Source organism: Leptodactylus fuscus, chromosome 2, assembly GCF_031893055.1.
Source record: "Leptodactylus fuscus isolate aLepFus1 chromosome 2, aLepFus1.hap2, whole genome shotgun sequence".
Lineage (NCBI taxonomy): Eukaryota > Metazoa > Chordata > Amphibia > Anura > Leptodactylidae > Leptodactylus > Leptodactylus fuscus.
The window spans coordinates 89,610,167-89,634,305 of record NC_134266.1 but is presented as its reverse complement, the minus strand read 5'-3'; the positions used below and the strand labels follow the sequence as shown (position 1 = coordinate 89,634,305).

Sequence of the window (24,139 nt, the reverse complement as noted above, 5' to 3'; positions counted from 1 at the left end):
GTTAAATACATACAACTCTACTACTTCCATGTTCTGGCCCAAACACAACCCTGCTACCTCTGTTCTCCTGTTCTGCACACCCACAGCTAGTTGTACTACCTCCATGTTTTTTCTTCTACATACACACAACACTGCAGCCCTCATGTTTTACTTCCTTTGCACACCACCTACTACCTACATGCTCCCTCCACGCACTCAGCTTGTCTACCTCCACTTTGCTACCATACACTGAGTTCTGATACATCCACTTCCACATACACTCAGTTCTGCTACATTCATATTTCCCACCACACACTTGGCTATCCTATAAAGTGTTCAAATGATGGCACAATAAGGCTGACTGTATGCATCCATGTTCGGGATATAAAAATTGGCCCGGGCCACACTGTCCTGTCCTCCCACGTTCCCCTACATACCTGGACAGCTTTCATAAATGGAGTTATTGTACAGGCTCTGCTCCTACATCTGACTGGTCACCGGGACATCATCAAATGTCCTTTGTCAGGACTGTAAGATACTGTAACAGCTCAGAAGTGTTTACATGACCCAGTTCTGAAAACAGTCCATTACAGTATTCGAATAGGCCGATCTGTTGACAACTATTTATACACACATTTTAATGCAGGTAATATGTGGCAATTACACATACAAGTGATAGAGTATTTTTCCCGTAACCACCTGCTACAGATAGTATAAGATGCCAGGAAAAGTAATAAAAAGACTGCAAATGAGAAATACTGGAAATTCAACTGCTCTCACATGAGTGCCTTATTCTTAATACCTTTGTGCATATTGCATGAATCGGATTGAAGAGGTTTCAGACACACTGAGGAAGTAACATCTTCAAAGGAAGTAGAAATGTATTTCTTTTATTGTAGAATAATGACATGTGCAGATCACACTGAAGCTCCATAGCAAAGAACTAGACAGATTCCTATCAAGGAGTCTGACAACCAGACTACAACTTCTAGGCAAAGTGTGAAACTCTGTAAATATATGATCCTCATACATGCATGCCCTCTGTTCCTCAGTAGCAGTAAATGAAATGTGCGTGCAGACAGATTTTATTGATGAACCATGGAGGTCATGCTGGACCACAAGTCACATGTAATAAAAACTGTCTGTTACCCTGATTTTTACAGGTCATAAACAAGCGCTATGAATTAGCTGCTCTATTAGATCTCATAGATCCGACTCAATCCTTAATGTTAGGAAAATATGGAATAAAGTCTTGGTTACCAGGAACAATAACACAGATTAGTAGCAACATCTGAGATAAATTTATTATGTGTATTAGAAACTTTTATTAAGTCAGTTTCCAAATGTATCATTTTGTTCTATTTGCACTGACTCATGAATGCATGTATCCTATGGCACTATCGATTATTCTCCATCGCCTGCATTTCAGGGCAACTCTAGGGAATACCAGATGCTAAGCTTCACTATATGAACAGTAAGTATGGGATGTAAGCATTTTGGGCAGACTACCGGTATACAAATCTGTCTATGTTTTCTAGGTTTGCCTTTCATATATTGCCTGCTGGTTGTGCACTTGTCATTATTTAGTAGTCTTGAAGATTAGATAAAGGAAGCCGAAATATACAGCAAAACCCAACAAGGACGTTCAATACAGTTCTATAACCATATGATGATTGATAACCACTAGTACTATATAATAACCTCTATAACTATATCATAATTAATAACTGCTATAACTATGTAATAACCACTATAACTATAACCAATATATAATAACTATATACTATCCTCGATAACTATATATGATAATTGATACCCTCTATAACTATATGATAATTAACATCCTCTAAAACTATATAATTAATAACTGCTATAACTATATACTGTCCGCTATAACTATATGATAATTCATAAACTCTATACCTATATACTGTCCTCTATAACTATATGATAATTCATAAACTCTATACCTATATACTGTCCTCTATAACTATATGATAATTCATAACCACTTTAACTATATGCTGTTCTCTATAACTATATAACTCTCCTAGAAGTAAAAGGAGAGTGCTACAGCCCTCTCTTCATTTAGCGACCACAAGAAAGGTGTTGGGGAACCCATATTCTCAATATAGGTGCACCTATTGGTTATTTTTATGGCATATCCTGTGGATATGCAAGAAATATCTAATATGTGACTAGTCCTTTAAAGGGACTCTGCACATGATTATAATGATAAGTACTATAGTAGTAAAGATTAAGGGATTCTGGGAACCCCTAATACAACTGAAAATGAAATCTAGAGACAGTCCAAACAGCAGGACCCCCACCCATCACACTGTCCTGTGTGCCATTGACTTTATATATTCTTACCGTACTTTTGTGGGTTGCCTTGGTGTTCTCTGGTTTTCTCTCAAAGTCTAAAACTCCACTAGCAGATTAATTGTGATTGGTCCTAATGTGTTTGAGGTATGGAAATTAAATTGTGGACCCCTTTAGAACATGGCTGATGTGAGTGGTGACAATCTCTGTACAGGGCTGTAAAGTTATGTTACTATTGTATAAGCTGTAGGACATTCATATAAACATGACTTCTGAGACAATCCTGTACTGTAATGTTTTTTTTTTTTTATTCTGGTTGAGTCTAGAAGGATACAGTCTGTCTTTTGAAGGATATTCTGACATTTTTATATTATGCGCTGATTTAATTGTGGAAATGGTAATTTGTCTCCTAATGATAGCATGATAATTCATCTAACAATAGTTCTCCCTCCAAGTTATGGCATGCCTGCAAAGACCTCCATAGTTTGATTTAGCATAAAAGATTTTATCTGCCAATCTCATTGCTCTTTATACAAGTGATAAAGAAGATTCAATCCTTTGCTGTCATCTGCTAAAGAATCAATCTGTTCTTTGGCAAATTAGACTTCAACCACTTTGACCTGCAGTAAAATGTATATTTCTAAATTGACATGAAATATCTCTAAGTGATTAAAAATATTAAATGGATCCACATTAATGAACAGTATAAAAGATATCAGCTGCTGGTTAGTTGGACCTATAACTTAGCCACCATACATCATCTCATTAAGACACATCCCTAATTAATTTCTATGATCTCATCTGAGATTACGAGATGTTACTTAGTGTGTAATGAGAAAGCCGAGCATGTCTGACTTATGGTTTTCCATTAGTGTTTGTTGAAGTTATAGATGACACTCGACCCTCTATCTTCTCTATCAAACACAACAGAAAGTACCCCCTCCCATTATAGTCAATCTCATCATAGGACAGATTATAAAGTATCCTTTTAAAATGATTAAGATAAGACAAAGTGAGTGCCTTCATTCTGCACTTAGGGTTTGTGGCCAATCACTGATACTTATTAAAGATACAGTAGTATATGTAATACAGTAATGCTAACTTATCAGATTAAGTTCAGGAAAGAGCTTTAGGGATGAATTTGCGGATAATATTATTTAATGAATATTAAAATGTTGTATGTCCATTTGGAGACGTCAGATGAGAGATTGCACAGAAATCCAGAGCATGAGGATAGAATGCACTGACGGTTCTCTTTAGTTTGCATGCACGTCAGTGAGTATATTGATACATTTAAGAATTTTAGAAAAAAAATGTTGAAATCGTGTACAAAAATGTACTTACATATATATGTGTATACACACACACACACACACACACACACACACATACACATATTGTAGTACAGATGGGGACAAAACCATTCTGGATCCACAGATTGCCAAGCTTTGGATTTAATTCAAATCAATACCTCCAAAATAATTGAAATTGCAATACTACTACTACTAATAATAATAGGAATAATTATGATAGTACTAATTATTATTCTTAATAAGTATATCAATACAATTAATAATAATGATCATTACCCATAATCTACAAGCCCTGAGCATTGTTTTTCTACTACTGTTGCTGGCCTGAAGTTTTCATTCACTATTTCAGTGGTCAGTGGTGATCTATTGATTTTTTTGGATATACGTGCAGAGAACATGCTGGTCAATACATATACAGAACAAGCAATTGATTTTTTTGGACTTGAATCTGTCTTTACTTCAGTACCTACTCGTCAATAAATGAGAAGTCAGATAGAAAATGTGTTCTGACCTTACTTTGGAAATATTCTTCCATTCTACATTCACACAGATGCCATTTGCTCTAGGTTCATATTGGGGACCCAAAAAACAGAAACCCAATCTGCTTAAAAAGTGGTTACCTGCGGAAACCCCAGACCCCGTAGACTGTAATGGGGGTCTGGGGTTGCCAGATGACTGTCATACTTGCAGGACTTTTCTCTCCGCATTTGTAAGACAAATGGGGAACGGAATCCCCGAACACTCACTGAGCATAGATGTGGACCCAGCCTCAGATGGTATCAGAAACGTAACATGGATTGTACCATAATGTACAATATTGGCAAATCTTAAACAAGAATTACAAGCAAATAAAATGATCAGAATCTTTTCCAAATTTTTGGAATACATGTGCCACAGTATTATCAGGCAGTGTTATTAGACTGTTATACATCTTTGGTGCATGCTCGGTGATCCTGAGGACAGGCAGGCATCATAAGCATAGGATTGTCTGTAAATCTTGCAACTTTAGTTGTTCTTGTGACTAGAATGTAAACTTTTGTAAGGAAATTCTTTAGGGTTTAGCAAAAAGAAAGGACTGATACTAGGAATGTCTAATGGATGGATGGATGGCTGTCAGTAGAATGAACATTGAGACAACAAATATGTCAGGCCTAAGTCCAGCATCACAATGTGCAACTAAGAACTGGTCTGAAATGTTTGTATTTTTCAAGGCTTGTCTCTAGCACAATTGACTGTACAGTGAATATATATATATATATATATATATATATATATATATGGTCTAATTTTGACATATGTGGTACCTAAATTGTAATTCTGAAACTAAAAAAAGAGACAAGGTTCTAATTCAAAGCTGAATGGTCTTCCGAAACTCCATGTGGATTTGAAGGGTATATGTGATAAGGGATTGGTGATCATGAAACTTGATAATCCAAACATTGTGCGTTGTAGGGGACAGTAAACTGAGCACCATCATGTCTTTACATAGTCCATTAGATGCACTAATTCTTGGAAAAAGCTGCTTTTATGACTTTGCAAATGATGTTTAATTGCAATGGGGGCATGCCAGAACCTCCAAGGGCCTGTAATGAGATTTGAAAATCTGGCTCTGGCACGCCCCTTTTGTAATTTAACCTCATTTGCATATTCATAAAAGCTGCTTTGTCAAGAAAATCATCAATCTATTAGACTGTGTAACGGTATGATAGTGCTCAGAATAATGTCCCCCACATTGTGGTTTGTTATTGGGCTTCCTGGAGACAGTTTCCCCTTAACCATTGTGGCCCTCTCTGCATATTGGCCATGATAAGTTACCCGGCCACTTATATAGCCCCTTTCTGGGGGCCCTTTAGTCGAGTAGTAACTCCCACTGATTTCTTTAAAATATAGTATCTAATTGATGCTTTCACTTACATTGGTCACCATGATACATTTTTATAGGTCCAAGATTACATTGGTTCCTATTGAAACACTTATCGTAACATAATCCTATTGAAACATATTAAATTGTTTATACAGTTAGGAAAAAATACTTTCTTAATAGCTTTTCATAATGTTGTATTCTCCCCCACAGCTTGGTCAGAACCCAGTTTTGCTCCTTTCTATTAGAATAAAGAACTGCAGAACATCCACAAGATTTTTCCACTCATTGGCCCACATATTGGCCCCCTTTGTCAATTGGCATCTACAGTAATATCACAAAAAATACAATTATTATTAACGACAATATGAAGCCTTAAACCACATGGATTAAGCACTTCTGAGGCTGTAGGTGTATACCACAATTTTCTATTCTACTCTTTACATTGAGTTTTCTTTTTCATTAAAATGAATGTTGGAAACTGCTTATTTGGCTTCTATTTCTTCTTATTCATGAGAATAAGTTTACATTTTCAGAACTTTCAATGCTTTTTTTACTTGTGAGTCAGAGACTGAAAATTACAAACTTGAAATTGTAAAACACGGTTCATTACTTTTAAGATCCCGCTGCTGCTGTCGCCGTGTGCTAGCGTTCCATTCATCTGATTTTCTATGTATGCCATATTGGGAGCTAGGTAAATTCTTAGTCAGTATCAGTCCTGCAGGTCAAAGTGTTTTATAGCATCTCATTGATCCCATATTCATATACTATATTTAGTATACGTGTGTTATAATAATATACGACACCGCAGCACCTGTTGACAGTTCGCAGCTTCTATGCATACTTACTTGTATTCAACATTTGAGGATTCATTGTAAAGTGCATCAAAAACTGAGGAGACATATTGTACAGATGTGTGTGGTCTGCTGCAAGACTTGTTCATTTGGCAGCCACACTGAGCATTTGTCCATTTTAAGCTTCTTTTAATATGGCATCTATCACCCCAGGCTACTCATACTCAGGGTATGCAGCAACAGATGGGTCAAGAACCATCAAGGGCCAGAAGAACAAATGAATGATTGTGTTGTGCTCACATAAAACGTGCATTTTGGATTCCTTGGAAATGAACGTCAAACAAAAAAAATAAGATGAAAATATTGGGTCGTAATCTAAATACAACAGAATCGCGTGATGACATGTCTGCATTATCGTGACATACAATGACATAAAAATATGATAATATAATAATAATAATTTTCCTTTCTTCAGAGTCCGATACGATATATTATATATATATATATATATATATATATATATATATATATATATATATATATATATATATATCAGGGAGGGTGATACAGCATTGAATGAAAGCTTCATGTGAATTACTAGCAATGACTATATCATTTTTCTGTTTATGATCTTCTCTAGCCTAAAACAGTCATGAAATACTTATTCGCAATGAAGCAAAACTTGCTTGAAATCGTGAAAAATATTTCTAAAAATTTGTGTAGAGGAAACTTTAAAAAGCTTCCATGTGTTCAGCCATTGTAAAGGGTAAGAGACATGAGGATAGTTTTTATGATAAGGAGAGGGAAGACACGGTCTTATAAATGTATATCACACAGAGTAAAAAGAAGGTCTTGGGGAACATATAAGGAACTTAGTAGTAACTTGTGTAGTTATGGGAAGGGAAAACAATTAGTTGTGAAGATTTAATCCTTACAAATAGACGTCACCCTATAAAGCGTTTTAACGTGAATTTCAAAGAAATCACTTTATGATAAGCAGGTGAATGGTGAAGACAAGCAATAAATAGAGAAGTGTGAAAAAAGTAGTCTAATAATGATAAAGATCTCAATCTCCCATATTTCCCGTATACCATGATATAATCCCACCGCTCCTGAGAACGGACTTAAGTCTATAGGAGTGGGAGATGTTCTTGCCACTTTATAAAACTCTTTCCAACATTCACCTTATGCTTTGGGCCTTTACTTTAGAAATGAATGGTTAATGGCTGACATTTCCTGCAGTCTATGTCTCTGTACCACACCAATGTATATACCATCAGGGAAAAGACAATTGTCACAGCATTGTAGCAGACAGAAGGCAATGGCTAACATAACCTAGAACCATTCTCACCTAAAGGAACATCCATTAGGATTGTTTATGAGGTCAATAATCAGGCCGTACCCTGTATACTAGTCAGCTTGCTATATTACTCTCTCACCGTTCTTATTGTATCTATTAAGTTCATCTTCAACTTCTTCTTGCGCTTTCTTATTATTCCTCAGTGGTCCACCCAGTTTCCTCAACAGTCAAGGCCTACTCGATGCATAGTTTACACAGAAGCATAAATATTATATTGCCCCATGAACCTATTACCTCCCGTACTGCAAGTTACTTTACTAGAAGTTATATTCTTTATTTGTCCAACTTCTACTTATTCCAGAAATCTGCAGACCATGATAGCAAGTCTCTCCCAGACTTACAGTAATACTTCCCTACATGACATCTTCACTTTTACTGAAGCAGGAATATAAGACTCACTTGTGTGCTGTGAATTTCTTGCTGATTTTCTGGAGCTGACTGAGCCTTGTTACAATACTGTCATAATATGAAGACGCCTAAATACTAGTTGTGACTTTAGACTTGTATGCAGCACAACCACCATTATATGTGAACTGTCCTGCCCTGCAGACGCTTCTCTACAGGCCATGCTGAAGACACTAAGTCTATAGTGTATGTACTAAGGCTAAGGTATAGACTCAGCATTCTGTGCATCCTTGCCTCTAGATGTATGTTGCCAAGATGTGCATTCCTCTACACCTCCAGTCATATAGCCTTTACATTACAACATTTCCATTTTAATATGTATACAGGGAAAGACATCATTTTAAGACAAATTCTAACAAACTAGGCGCCCCGCTAGAGCATGTGCAACCCACTAATAATACTAATCATAAAACTAAGTATAAAGATATACCTTAATGCCAGCCTTATATAGCGGTGCACAATTACCCTACCTGGATTATAAAGACAGGTGTCAATGCCACAGCAGCGGGGACTTCTGTCGCTCTCTTCACATCACATACAGAAATCTGCAGCAAGGAGGGAGGGTGCAGGTTCAGTGCTGTAGATATATATATGTGTGTGTATCAGGATACTGCAAGCTGACTGCATCAGTATACGCTCCTCCTCTCTCGCCTTCTCTCACTCTCTCTCTTCTTCTCTCCCTCCCTTTTTCCTCAGTCTCTCTGTAACTCCCTCCCTTTCCCTCCAGAGTCCTCCCTGAGAGGGAAGGAGCACAGACACATTGGCAGATGCACAGACTGTGCCAGCTCTCCTTGCACTGGTACATTATACTGTAGATAAATGTAGATGTTCTCCTGTTGTGTCATTGTAGAACAGGAATTAGCGTATGCTTCGGAATACGTGCATTACTTTGGTAGTCCATGTTGCAGCCATCTAATAGAGTAGAACTGAGTTTCTGAGCTGCAGCGTCTGAGTGTTTGTCATATAACACAAGTTAGAGTGATATCATAATGTGAATATTAATCCACCGCATGATAAGTAGTTTTATATTAACTATATCAATGTATGATGAAACCTTCTGCAACTTTACAGTATACCATAGGCCAAATTTATTACTGGAGTCTTAAGTATATAAGGAACATCTTAGGCACGTCTTGGCGCATCTAGTTCAGCTTCTCAGAAAAGGGTGTGTGGATTTAATGCACCAAAATGTGCAAAGATGTGCCAAAATTGTGTCGTAAAATTCTGTATTAGCAGCCAACTTATAGGTGATATAAGCAGACAAGACAGTAAATCTAGGACCATGTGTCTAACATCCTCACCGTTTTCAAGATAAATGACTTGCAGTCAGTGAATGGGACCCTTTTGCTAAACCCTTTTTGCTAACCCTATTTATTTATCCACCTGTTTAGTGAACATGGTTGTGTGGTCCCTCCTACAAGACCACCTATTTCTGCCCTTGGTCGCACCCCGTGCTGCCCCCTAATGGAAATAGTAAGAGATCTTTATGTGTAGTGACACCAGACCAAAAAGGGTGTTTCACAAGGCGCGGACACTCCCTGGGTGAACCAAACAGATTATTTGCATGGGAGGTAAAAGACTGATTTTGGAAGCACGTTTGGTGGTGATAGACTCCCTTGAAAATCTTTACAGACCTAGCACTTCTTAGAGAGTGTTTTCTACAGTATTATGGCCCATTGCACTGAATGGAGTCATTCACATGTCATTTTTTTCACATACTACAAAACTATGAGAAACAAAAATGGACAGCACATGGATCATTTTGAAAAATGACGCTGGGTTCACACCAGCGTCTGGACTCCATTATCAGGTTTCTGTCTTCTGCATGCAACCTGTCATGCCGAGTCAGGCCGTGAGCGTTTTGAGCTCTCCACGGTGAAACAGTTTTTTTTAAACCGGACACAAAGTCCTGCATGTCCGACTCTGTGTCCGGTTTTAAAAAAACGGTTTCGCCGCGGGGAGCATAAAACGCTCACCGGTGCTCACGGCCGGACACTTTTCAAACCCATTCAAATGAATGGGTTTGGAAAGATGCCGGCAGGTTTCCGTCTCTTGCCCAGTTTTGTGCAGTAAACAGAAACCTGCAGAACGGAGTGCCGGGCGCAGATGTGAACGAGCCCTAAAGAAGACCGCATCCGTTTTCTGCCAACACAAAAAAAGAAATGGAGGATACATGGATGCCCACCCCCAGGGCTCGGGAAAAGCAGTTTTAACTGCACATCAATGGGGGCAACTTTACTATCTCCTAAAGAATCTTTATCTAACATTTACGTCATGGCCCCACGTTGAGAAAATGCTGTGGATTGGACACGGAGGAAACATACAGTACCTGCAAAACTGATGAGTGTTTTTTATCCATCCACACATTGCAGAAAATATCTGCAGCGGACATGCTGCGATTTCAAAAACTGTTGCATTTTTGTAAATTGCTGCATGTCAATAATACCTACAAAAACATTGGTGCTTTCCATACGGGTATGAAAGGGACAGGAATTCCGTAGTGGAGAGCTCTGAGATGCGGAAAAAAATGCGATGATGCGTTTTGGATGTATGTGTTTTTTTCTGCAGCGCATTTTGGCTGCGGCTTGCTACATGTGGACTTAGCTTTAAACGGAAAATGTGTTGAGATAGAAGGCTAAAGGATGTATAGAAATCGCAGGGAAATGATGAAACTAGGGATTTGATCAAATCCCAGGAGATGTTAAAATAGCAACTCTGTTGGGTCATTTCCCTAAAGAAAGTCAGTGATTTGATCAAATCCCTGAACTGTTTTACAGAAATGATGAAATAATATTGTTTTGGCTATGAAAAGTATTTATTTAGTAAACCGTGCATTATTAAATGTAGAGCAGGTAATACAACAATAGTCATTGAAGCACAAATTATTTATTCAAAACTAACTAACAAAAGAAATTAGTACTTAAGCTGATATATTTTTAGTATTGTCATTTTTTCCCATAATAGTCCTGTGTATGTGTCCGTTGTAGTCTAAGTAGTTGCGGCTATTTTTAATTTGTTCAATGACTGTGAAGCTTCTTCTATCCTTTCGCGAGTCCGCATGTTTTCTTTATCTTGCCGCTTGTTCAAAACACGTCCTGATAGTTTCATTAAATTGTTCTTCAGATACAAATTCGGTCACAGTTTGATTTTTTTTTTCTATATCTGAACCCATTGTTCATGTGTCAGAAGCGCGACGCGCTGGCCGGCAGTGAGGTAAAGGGGGAGTGGTAACGAGTGAAACATAGAGCTGTGTCAGGGTCCATTCACATGGTGTCAATTTGGTGTGGAATTTTCCACGCTGAAAATAAAGCCTCCCATTGATTTCAATGGGTTCTGCAAGCTTTTTTTTTCCCACTAGCGGAATGGACCCTATGTCCTGACTTGTGTTATTTCAGGAGAGTTTTTTTTTTCTATATCTCAACCCATTTTTTCATGTGCGTCACGACAGAAGTGCGGCATGCTGGCCGGCACAGACTCGGTGCGGTGCGGTAAAGGGGGAGTGGTAACAAGCGAAATTTAGAGCTCTGCGAGTCCTGACTTGTGTTATTTCATCATTTCGCTAAAACAGGTCAGGGATTTGATCAAATCACTGACTTTCTATAGGGAAATGACCCAATAGAGTTTATATTTCAACATCTTCCAGGATCTGATCAAATCCCTAGTTTCCTCATTTTCCTGTGGCATATACACCTAATTCCCCTGGGCAATGGGATATGTATATGTCTAATTCCCTTGGGCTGTTTGTTTAGTGTTTCCTCCGACAGAGTTGACAGCTTTGGTTTGAGCATGCGAGCTGTGGAGTGCCACTGTTAGGCTAAGTTCACACGTGAATTACGTGTGGTGAAATTTGGTCCGGAAAAAAAACGCTTCCTAATTAGGAAGCGGTTTTTGGACCTTGAGGCTTTTTTTTTTTTTGGATCGTTTTTTTGGTAAAAACCGCTTCAGAAAACGCCAGGCAGTGAATGGACTGTAAAAAAAGCATTGCGGTTTTTGCAAAAAAACTCGCCAAAAAAAGTGATGCGTTTTTTGGAAAAAACCACAACACAATTTCCGCCTCCCATTCTCTTCTATTGACTTCTTGAGGCGGAATCCGCCTCAAGAAAGGTCATATCACTTCTTTGTCCGCTAGCAGCAACATGCTGCTAGCGGTCTCCATAAACCACCATTGTGAGGGGGCGGATTATGACTTGGATTCCGCACCATAATCCAACCCCTCTGTGCCCGTGTGAACGGGCCCTTACTCTGTTTTTGTGTTTCTTGGTGATGTTCTTATGTGAAAAATATATGCCGCTCCTCCCTAGAGCTAAAACACATTTTGCCCTGGGATAGTCGCTTTGAGAGAATTTTCAGCTATCCAGGCCATTCGGTTAGGATGTGTTGGGAGCAGTTACATAAGAGCATACACACCGCCAATAGAGATGATTATTTGATCCACAACATGAACAAGTAGCTCCCACATATACCTTGCGGACCCTCCAGACACAGATGGCACCTACATTGTCAAGCACTTTGCAGGAGCAAATTTGGTGTCACTGTGCCCATTAAAGTATAAGTAAGCTTTTGGACAACTTTTGATTTTTGGGTAGTATTTGTATATACTTTATTAACCTATTTTGGATTTCTGTGAAATCCTGCATTTTTTTCACTATTTCCCTTGTTTCTGTATTGAGAGCTGTGTCTGCCTCTCATATGACACTAAGGCTGTGCAAATGTAAATAATTTTCAGAGACGTCATTGGTTGAAAACAGTGGTTCCTTCCATTGATGATTGTTTTATTTTTAGGTTTACCGGGTTTTGGCCTGCAACCCTGTTGCCATCACTTGGCAGACGTAAATGCCTTCATTCTTTAGATAATAATTTGGTGCATGAACTTTGTCCCTCATGTGTACCCACTTTCCTCCTTCTTCTCTCCCCCCCCCCCCACACTTTCCCTTGTATTTGTATTCTCATGTTTATGGTTATTGTTTTTTTTATATACTGTGGTGTACAGTGCATTCAGAAGATCTGGTTTTCTTTTATGAAGCAGTCTTTATTGTAGCATAGAGAGTTATGTGTACAGTTTTATGCTGCTCAGAATACCAAACAAAGGAAAAATAAAAGTCCTACGCCTCTCTGGCGGCTAACTAAACAGTTTAGTCCCTTACTAACCAGGAGGTCCGCCTACCGCTGGCCTCCTAATAAAGTTTGCAGATAAACAAGGGGTACACAAACCCAGCTCTTAGCAATGTCCTCTGTAGCAGACTTCTCTCTCACTGGTCAGCTACCCCAGTGTTTCAGTCTCTCTCCCACTAAACATCACACCTGTGCCACTTGCATTCCCCTGCTGGTTGGTACTCAAGTTTGGAGTGGACGGCCCTGCAGGACTGGTCTGAACTCCTACTCCAGTCCGGGACTTAAAAACTAAATACCCAAGCGTACAGCAACAACCTTGGGGAAATATAGCGATTCTCCCAGACTATTCCTTTCTCCACTTCACAATACTTGATAATAAGTAAAGTGAATTTGAAAAAAAAGACAAACCAGACAAAAACTTTCTTCGGTATTCTGTTTGGGGGGAGGGGGGGGGGTCTCCAAGCGGACTCCCCGAACGAAATACTGAATGCAGATGTGAATCAGACCTTACCATGACTGACAGGAGGACTACTGAGACTCTACTGCACAAGGCGTCCAGTAAAACCTGGAGTCAGCCCTGTCAATAAATGTATATAAATCATATTATTGGCACAGTGAAATAAGTTATTTTTGCAACTAGAATGATGCATCATTATGCCTTGAACTCATGTTCTCATATTTTGTAGGTTTGTCATTTCTGTAACACATTTTGTTATGCCAACGATATGGAGGCGAAGTACTGTATACTGGTTATATCACATAGATTTACTCAACAGCAAAGTACGCCTATGAATTATATAACGTCCCATCCTTTGCTTGCGCTCCTGTGATGCCCTCTTCCTCCGTTGTTGTAACCATCTCCATTCTTGTAGCCTCGACCCCTGCGCATAGAAATCTTGGGCATGCGCAGTAACACTCCCATTTGAGCACTACTGCGCATGCTCGAGCACCATTTTCTTGCGCACTTTCTTCCATTGTCCACAATCTGGAGGTGGTTGCAACAACAGAGGAGGAGGGCAATCATGGGGCACAAGCAAAGGAGGGGGTGTTATCAAGGTATGACGCAGGGGGGTGCACGGAGGCTTGGAGGAACGTCCAGGGTGCACGGAGAGGCTCATTTACATATCAGTTTTACCAATATGTAATAAAAACAGGGGGGGGGGGTCTTTTCAGGAACGAGTATCAGCACCTGAATAGCCTTTTTAAAGACTATTGAGGCATATGACTAACTCAAATCATGTCACTAGCTCAAATCACCAGTCATAGAGCCCCTTTAATGATATAGAAGGAAAGTGGGGTGTTGAGACTTTTATGATTTACGCATATGGCAATTTCATGTGTACTGATCCTGGAAAAAATTGTATTCTCTGTGCCTAGTACAGGACCTGAAGGGGTGATAGATGGTCATAGTTGCCACTTTTCCTGCATTTGACAGGACAATCCTTAATTTTCAGAAACAATCCCACACATTTGGGCTTACCCAGGCTAGAAAAGAGGCGTTGTTTACAAAACCCTGCCCCAAAGCTCCCAACCATCCCGGATCTAGTAGGACAGTACCAATTTTACACTGTTTGTCCCGCTATCTCCTGAAGTGTTTTGCTGTTAACAAACTTTGTTAGGTTAGCGTAAAGGCTAAATGGTAGATGCTAAATCCTAGTGGGCTACAGGACCTTTGATGACGTCTTGACTATGTGATCAGTTTCTTGTGTGGGCGGAGCTATTCAGGATACTACAGAACAGTGTGGCTGTACAGAGAGAAATGAAGCTGCTAGGAAGACTGATGGAAGGAGAGAAGAGACAGTATGTGTGAGCAAGAGGAGGGATCTGGGAGTAGATATAGGGTGCAATTAAAGTGAAGGCAGAATAAAGGGACAGTTAAACTGCTGGTAGATGTAGGAGTCAATTAAACTGGGGGGCAGATGAAGGAGGGCATTAAGCCGGTGACAGATGAAGGGGGGACATTAAACTGGGGGAAGATTGAGGGGGTGCAGTAAATTGGTGGAGTACATTAAAATTTGGGGGTAGCTGGAGGAGGACATGTCTGCCTCTATTTGCCCCCAGTTTAATGTCCCCATCCAACTACCCCCCATTGTTTAATGTCCCCCTCTAGTTTCTGCCAGTTTAAACTGGTGTACAAGGAAAAGGACTTAATACTGTGGGGAAAATGGAGGGTAACATTATAATGTGGGGGCATATAATGTTAGGGTGACTGTAGGAGCATTATACTGTGTGGAGGCACATGGAAAAATTGATGAGAATGGGTGGAGCTAAATTTGCAGCAGCGCACATTTTGTCCCTCTTTCTGTCCTTTGGGAGGTATGCTGCCCCAATGTATGTGTGAGTGGTGGTGGTGGGGTGCTTAAAGGCCTACTTTAACAGCTATTAAGTTGGTAAGTATAAATGATTCAGAGGTTCAAAGAATGCTAATACACAGAAGTCATGCCATGCTCTTTCAAACCCTGAACTAGGCGTCACAGTGTAACACTTTTTCCTGGAATTTTCCTTTTATAAATGGAAACCCATAAGTACTCCTTGTGCCATTGTATGGTGCCTCCGTGAATCGAGGTATACTGATGCTGTGTGCTTTATGTACAGATACAGCAAATGTTCCTATCCAGAGTTATAGCTGTCGGGGGTGCAGAGGTAGCAATCTCTACTGGACACTGGAGCCTCAAGGGGCCCGAAAGCCTCTCTACAACATAGTATGGCACCAGTATTATACTGTAAATAACACATAGTATTTGGGGGCCTTGTTATGTGCTTTGCCATAGGACCTGGTAACTTCAAGTTACGCCTCTGTTCATATTGTATTCATGTTGTATGGCAGCAGCTATTTCGTAATGGTACAGTAGGAACTCCAGGTCTGGAGCATTATGGTGCCTCCTATTATAATTCTTATTATGTGATTGAATATTCATGAAGTAAAGTAGCAGTGTCTTGAATATAACGGTAGAATCTGCCCCCAGCTACCCAGCATGCATATCCTTTCTTCACAATGTGATCTGTTACTTCCCTGCTTTAAATATATCCTAAGAACATGAGGTTAACCCTTCAGGGTGTAAGACTAACAGACCCAGACAGAAGGTGTCAACAGTCAGAAGTACAATGGAAACATAGTAGGGGGTCACATGGACGCACACAGCATCCCATCTGCTCTGCTCCCAGTACCATTAATAATGCAGGTGGATTAATGGAATATGCAGGGTGAGAGTGAGGGGCTTAATGGATAATCAGAAGACAAAGCTTGTTAGTGAGAGATCTCCTCTAAGGACCCTCAGCCTCTCATCCATATATATGGCTAGATAGGCAGAAGCTTCCTGTCCATTGATTGATATAACTCACATAATATCAGGGAATCTTCTTTACATACGGTAACTTTATGTGCAGAAAACAGCGCCTGGGCTAGTATGTGAAATTTTCGTGTATACCTGACTTACGTGATTAAGACATTATTTTATACTATAATTGTTGATTATTAGTATTCTACTATTCTGCTTATTACACAATCCAATATCCAATAATTGTTATCTTAGCGATTTCTTGTATCCTGGTCTTACTGAAGTGCGATATGAAGTAGCTGGCTGATAAATTATGTCCTCCAACAATTGCAAAATCAAATCCCTTATCTTCAATAATAAATCCTCTGAAGTTTATGGATTTCCAACTAAAAATGTTAAACTCTCTTTAGAGTATTCATCTAGTACATTGAGAACCAATCCATTAGAATGGCTGTGATTTGGGAGGCCCGCTGCACACCACTAGCAATGTCTAAACTTAGGCCCTTTAACATAGGGGAATGCATACTTAACCCTTGCATGTACTTTAGCATGGTGCAACTATCTGGGTAGTCAGTCCACTGCTGGAGGTGAATATTTCTTATCTTCACCTATCACAATATAATATGTAATCTGTATTCTCATCATGAATTTGTAATACACAACATACAGCATATAATAATTTGTAGAGTAATATAACAAAAAAACACTGATAGGTATTGTCTGAGTATTTTATTATAGCACATGAGTCATGTAGATGGCTGAATGCCCTAATACTTTCATCATTGAGAATCCCCTATTGCATCACTCTTTAAATGAGCTCATTTCATTCACATTCACTGTGACGATCATCTTAACCTGTATTATATCTCCAAGATATTTGTATCTATATCAGTAGAAAAGCAAGGTATTTGGATCTGTAGAGAAGCAATATAGTATGTTTAGTAATCTATCTATCGATCATACTAATACTACTAAATTAATTTCCATAATAAATATGGTATCCTCAATCCCCACTGCTGGAGGGATGTTATGAAGAGGTGCAAGGCAACAGTTAAGGGGGATTTCCAGGCTACAAATATCAGGTTAGTGGTATTCTGACTCTTGGCACCCCCATTGATTAGCTGTTCTCACCAGTTAATAAACAGAGAATGGAGCAGGAAGCAGACAGCTCTGTTCTCTGTCGTGGTCAGATCAGGTACTGCAGATCAGTTCCAATTAATTTGAATGGGGCCAAAGCTGCAATGACTCAATTGTGCCTCTAAACAGAGAACAGCTGTCTGCTTCCTGCTCCATTTGCTGTTTAGTAGAACGGTGGGGGTTCCAGGTGTCAGGCAACTGCTTATTTGAGTTTAGTGAGTTTATCCTTAGGATACGCAAATCCGCCTTCCATGATGTAATTAGGAAGACAGTTGCTGCCTCATTGTTGCAAACCAATAGAGAGCGCTCACTGGAATGTGCAAGCCTGTCTTAAGACAGGATTCCAGTGAAATAACCCAATAATGGCTGCTCCCTTTAGCTTCATGCCCGACCTTCCAAGAGGCCTTTGTTTAGCAATGACGCTGGGATTATTACCAGGTTATAGTCTCTCAATCGAGGACAGCTGTTTCGATCTGGTTGGATCTCATCAGCCCGATGTAGAGAGGACTATAACCTGGTAGAGGTGAGAGGCTTAGACAGGGTTCGGGGGATATTGTCACTCCTTAGGGAGAGACCACCATATAGGTGTGTGGAGATTTGTTAAGCCTTTAGCACTCCACTTTGCAAGGAACTATGGGAAGAATATGCAAATCCGCCTTCCATGATGTAATTAGGAAGACAGTTGCTGCCTCATTGTTGCAAACCAATAGAGGGTGCTCACTGGAATGTGCAAGCCTGTCTTAATAATCCCAGCGTCATTGCTAAACAAAGGCCTCTTGGAAGGTCGGGCATGAAGCTAAAGGGAGCAGCCATTATTGGGTTATTTCACTGGAATCCTGTCTTAAGACAGGCTTGCACATTCCAGTGAGCGCCCTCTATTGGTTTGCAACAATGAGGCAGCAACTGTCTTCCTAATTACATCATGGAAGGCGGATTTGCATATTCTTCCCATAGTTCCTTGCAAAGTGGAGTGCTAAAGGCTTAACAAATCTCCACACACCTATATGGTGGTCTCTCCCTAAGGAGTGACAATATCCCCCGTATCCTTAGGATAGGCCATCAATACTGTAGGTGATGTGTTCTTCTTTTTCCTTTTCTTTCACGATCTGGTGCCTAGTCTCATCAGGTAGTCATATCAGAATAAATTTATCCGAGGCTTTACAGCAGAAAAACTGATATAAAAAAGTCACAAATCTTGGTACAAGCCAAATGTTTGCTATTTTTCTGTTGCTCTCACCACTTTTCTAAGAGAGGGTGCTTCCTCTGTAGGCCTGGCAGATTTAGTATAATTTATGCCAGAGATGGGTGTAAATTACGGAGCAAATCTACACCAGCTACTGCATGTTTACATACTTGGAGGTGCTGCATGTGCTGCTGAAGGGAGAGTTTTTGCTCCTTTCTTGTTTCATTGCCATAGGATGTTGACATCCTCAATATGTTTAACATATATGGTTGGTTGGTCCCACCAAAACTGTCATGTTCAGTCAACAGTAATCTTGTCTATATGGCTACCTTAAAGGGGTTGTGTAGGACTTCAAAAACATGTCCATTTTTTTCTTCTCCTCATCATGTCCGTTGCTATTTTAATGATTGGAGATGTGGCATTGTCGTGTAACCAACGGACATTATGTCAATTAAAACAGTGGTTTTCTGGTGTACAAGGCACATCAATTTTCTGGTATACATTGCATAACATAAAATTTTCAATTTTTTTTTAGGGCACCCTTTCTACTTTCTTCAAAGGGGGCGTGGCGAGGAGCAGATCATGGATGGAAGCTCCGACCCTGCCAGATGCAACTGTGCAGCTACACTGAGCCCTATGGTTGCGGGGGCCCCCTCAGCCACTGCAGATTGAGCTGGACACTCCCACATTTCAGGTGATGTACCGCTGTTTCGGGCAGCTGGCATTGATTTCTCCTCTATCTGTTTCCGAAGCTAAACTCCTTGCTCCATTATTCAGCCTTTGATAACGTCTGCCGAGCTGCAGACATTACAGTCGGATCCTGAAGGTCCATGGGAACGCGGTTCGGTGAGTATTCTATTTTTTTTCTTTTTGAACATAACGTAATGGTTGAAGGGGGGCAGGGGAAATTAAATTATAGGGGGTATCGGGGGGCCACTTTCAAAAAGTATGCACAGAGCCCCCCAATGAATTTAAAAGGCCATGCATCTACTGCAGTTTCTTAGTGTAAATGATACTTGAAGTCTACATCATCTATGTTCCAGATTATGTACCTCATTTATGAGGAGGTATGTGCGCCTTTATATATGAGGCGTGTTCTCCCCTGGTGCCCCGGGCTTGTAGATCGGTATTCACTACATGAATCTACATAAATCACCTCCAATATCTCTATAACAAAAGTAAACAGCAGGAATTCACATACCCGTTAAAATATTATAGGCTAAGCTCATTATATACCTTAAAGCTTAGAGCAGCCTTCAGGGCATACATAAATGTCTTCATTGTAAAACGGAAGTTTTTATAAAACATAATAATGAAAAATGATTGCAAGCAATAATATAATAAAAAAGTCTTTATATAGACACAGCTCTCTGAGTTATATATAAACTGTTCTTGCATTGAACGGCTACTGGTATAAATATCCAGTTTCATTGAATACAGTTTTTTTTCCCTTTTTGATGAGATTATTCTCATTTGAACTTGTTTTGCAATTACATGACAATAGTTATTTTTGTGAATTACATGAAAATAGAATGTGTTGTGGTTTGATGTATTGCAGATTTTTTTTTGAGTTACTTCTTGAAATAGTGGAATAAAATGACAGGGCAAGATGGAGGCATTTACTAGGGAAATTGGTTGCATGATAAGCCCAATATTCTCTTCTATCTCTTCTACAGTGCTCCTGGCACATGCGAGGAGATTATAGTCAATGCACTGCATAAACATCTGATACTGATATAGAAAACGGTCCCTCGGTGTCCCAATTACTAGTGTTACAGAGGTCCGAGCATCCTCCGCTGCCACTCCAAACTCCCATTTTCCTCTGTATTTTTCTTCCCCTATTAAATCTATATGGAAACAGCTGGCAATTCTGCAGCTAATTTTTGAAAACACAGCTTTTTTGCAGATTTTTTTCCTCAGTGTGTGGTTAAGATTACCCAAAATCTCATTCAATTTGTTGGTATTGTAAAACACAGTGTATTTTCCTGCAGTGGTTCCAAAATGTCTACGTGTCCCCAATCCATGGTAAAAGGGCATGGACAGCACATGAATGACGTATATGTACTGACCGTACCTCCAGGGACCCATTCAGTTCATCTAGTTCCATACATGGGCTGGTGTGCAGGACAATAGAGACAAATCGACCGACCCCCTGCTACGCATTCCTGCGTGTTCTATTATCCCCCATAGTGGCCCCTGCACACAGTATTATTCCCCATAGTGGCCCCTTCACACAGTATTATCCCCCATAGTGGCCGCTGCACACAGTATTATCGCCCATAGTGGCCCCTGCACACAGTATTATCCCCCATAGTGGCCCCTGCACACAGTATCATCCCCAACAGTGGCCCCTGCACACAGTATCATCCCCAACAGTGGCCCCTGCACACAGTATCGTCCCCAACAGTGGCCCCTGCACACAGTATCGTACCCAACAGTGGCCCCTGCACACAGTATCGTACCCAACAGTGGCCCCTGCACACAGTATTATCCCCAATAGTGGCCCCTGCACACAGTATTGTACCCCATAGTGGCCCCTGCACACAGTATTGTACCCCATAGTGGCCCCTGCACACAGTATTGTACCCCATAGTGGCCCCTGCACACAGTATTGTACCCCATAGTGGCCCCTGCACACAGTATTATGCCCCATAATGGCCCCTGCACACAGTATTATATCCCATATTGGACACCCATAAACAATTATTACACTCTGGGGTCTTTTCAAACCCCAGAGTATAATAATCGGAGACCCGGGGGAATAAAAACATAAAAAACTACTGTTTCTTACCTGTCCCCCGGCTCCTACGCTGTCAGCCTCCGCTGCCGTCCTTCTTCAATGACATCGGACGTCGCATGACCCTGGACGCAGGCCGGGTTCATGTGACGTCAGACAACTAGGAAGGAGACCTGGCCAGGATCATGGAGAGGTAAGTAACAGTGTTTTTTATGTTTCTTACCTCTCCCGGTCCGCCAATCATTATACTTGGGGGTCCGAAAAGACCCCAGAGTATAATGATGGCAGCAGTAGCGGCTGTCACTGGGCCCCTAATGTCCCCGGCCCTGTGGCAGCTGCCTCTGCTGCTATGGCGGTAGTTACGCCACTGCTGCAAAGTGAAAGGGATTCTAACTAATCTTATCCACACATTGCAGAAAAAAAATATGCAACAGAAATGCTACGATTTCAAAAATGCAAGCCATTTTCCAAATCTCCATCATGGGAATGCTGGTGTTTTTAGTATAGGTATGAAAGAGACAGAAAGTCTGCAGAGGAAACCTCTGTGGGCTTTCTGTGAAAAGCGCTATGGAAAAAAACACAATGCATTTCCGACGCAATCTTTTTCACAGCACTTTTCGGCTCGCTACATGAGGGTTTCACCATTTTGTTGCAAATTTTGTAAAAAAAAATTTTTGAGTCAAAGCCAAGAGTGGCTACAGTAGGAATGGGAAATATATAGGAAGCTCTTATACTTCTACCTTCTGCTCAATCCACTCCTGGCTTTGGCTCAAAAAATGCAGCAAAATCTGCAACAAAAGAAGCTGCATTTCCACCACGTGGGGCCTCAGCCAAAGTCAAGAGTAACTTGAAAAGGAATGGGAAATATAAAGGAGGCTCTTATACTTTTCTTTTCTGTTAAATCCAATCTTGCTTTGGCTCTAAGAACCACAGCAAAATCTGCAACAAAAAAACAACTTTTGGCTAAAGCCACAAGGGACGTCCCGCAGCAAAAAAAATGCTGTAGGAAACGTATAGCGGTTCTTCCCGCAGCACTTTAGACAGAAATGAGAAAACCGCTGGTGTTTCCATAGGTATAATTGACATTTACAGTCCTATGAAAAAGTTTGGGCACCCCTATTAATCTTAATCATTTTTAGTTCTAAATATTTTGGTGTTTGCAACAGCCATTTCAGTTTGATATATCTAATAACTGATGGACACAGTAATATTTCAGGATTGAAATGAGGTTTATTGTACTAACAGAAAATGCGCAATATGCATTAAACCAAAATTTGACCGGTGCAAAAGTATGGGCACCCTTATCATTTTATTGATTTGAATACTCCTAACTACTTTTTACTGACTTACTGAAGCACAAAATTGGTTTTGTAACCTCAGTGAGCTTTGAACTTCATAGCCAGGTGTATCCAATCATGAGAAAAGGTATTTAAGGTGGCCAATTGCAAGTTGTTCTACTATTTGAATCTCCTCTGAAGAGTGGCATCATGGGCTACTCAAAACAACTCTCAAATGATCTGAAAACAAAGATTGTTCAACATAGTTGTTCAGCGGAAGGATACAAAAAGCTGTCTCAGAGATTTAACCTGTCAGTTTCCACTGTGAGGAACATAGTAAGGAAATGGAAGACCACAGGGACAGTTCTTGTTAAGCCCAGAAGTGGCAGGCCAAGAAAAATATCAGAAAGGCAGAGAAGAAGAATGGTGAGAACAGTCAAGGACAATCCACAGACCACCTCCAAAGAGCTGCAGCATCATCTTGCTGCAGATGGTGTCACTGTGCATCGGTCAACTATACAGCGCACTTTGCACAAATAGAAGCTGTATGGGAGAGTGATGAGAAAGAAGCCGTTTCTGCACGTACGCCACAAATAGAGTTGCCTGAGGTATGAAAAAGCACATTTGGACAAGGCAGCTTCATTTTGGAAACAAAAATTGAGTTGTTTGGTTATAAAAAAAAAGGCGTTATGCATGGCGTCCAAAAAGAAACAGCATTCCAAGAAAAACACATGCTACCCACTGTAAAATTTGGTGGAGGTTCCATCATGCTTTGGGGCTGTGTGGCCAATGCCGGCACCGGGAATCTTGTTAAAGTTGAGGGTCGCATGGATTCCACTCAGTATCAGCAGATTCTTGAGAATAATGTTCAAGAATCAGTGACGAAGTTGAAGTTACGCCGGGGATGGATATTTCAGCAAGACAATGATCCAAAACACCGCTCCAAATCCTCAGGCATTCATGCAGAGGAACAATTACAATGTTCTGGAATGGCCATCCCAGTCCCCAGACCTGAATATCATTGACCATCTGTGGGATGATTTGAAGCGGGCTGTCCATGCTCGGCGACCATCAAACTTAACTGAACTTGAATTGTTTGTCCAAAATACCTTTATCCAGGATCCAGGAACTGATTAAAAGCTACAGGAAGCGACTAGAGGCTGTTATCTTTGCAAAAGGAGGATGTACTAAATATTAATGTCACTTTTCTGTTGAGGTGCCCATACTTTTGCACCGGTCAAATTTTGGTTTAATGCATATTGCGCATTTTCTGTTAGTACAATAAACCTCATTTCAATCCTGAAATATTACTGTGTCCATCAGTTATTAGATATATCAAACTGAAATGGCTGTTGCAAATACCAAAATATTTAGAACTAAA

At 40.2% G+C, this 24,139-nt stretch overlaps 1 protein-coding gene across 2 annotated transcripts in view; it reads right to left on the bottom strand.

Annotated features, from left to right (window-relative positions):
• CNTN2 (contactin 2) overlaps nucleotides 1-8,634 on the bottom strand; it is a 50,125-nt gene extending 41,491 nt beyond the window's left edge. For both annotated transcript variants that reach the window (XM_075264127.1, XM_075264128.1), the window contains exon 1: nucleotides 8,505-8,634. The gene's annotated coding sequence lies outside the window, so the exon portion shown is untranslated. The remainder of the gene's footprint in view (nucleotides 1-8,504) is intronic.
• Nucleotides 8,635-24,139: the final 15,505 nt, after the last annotated feature.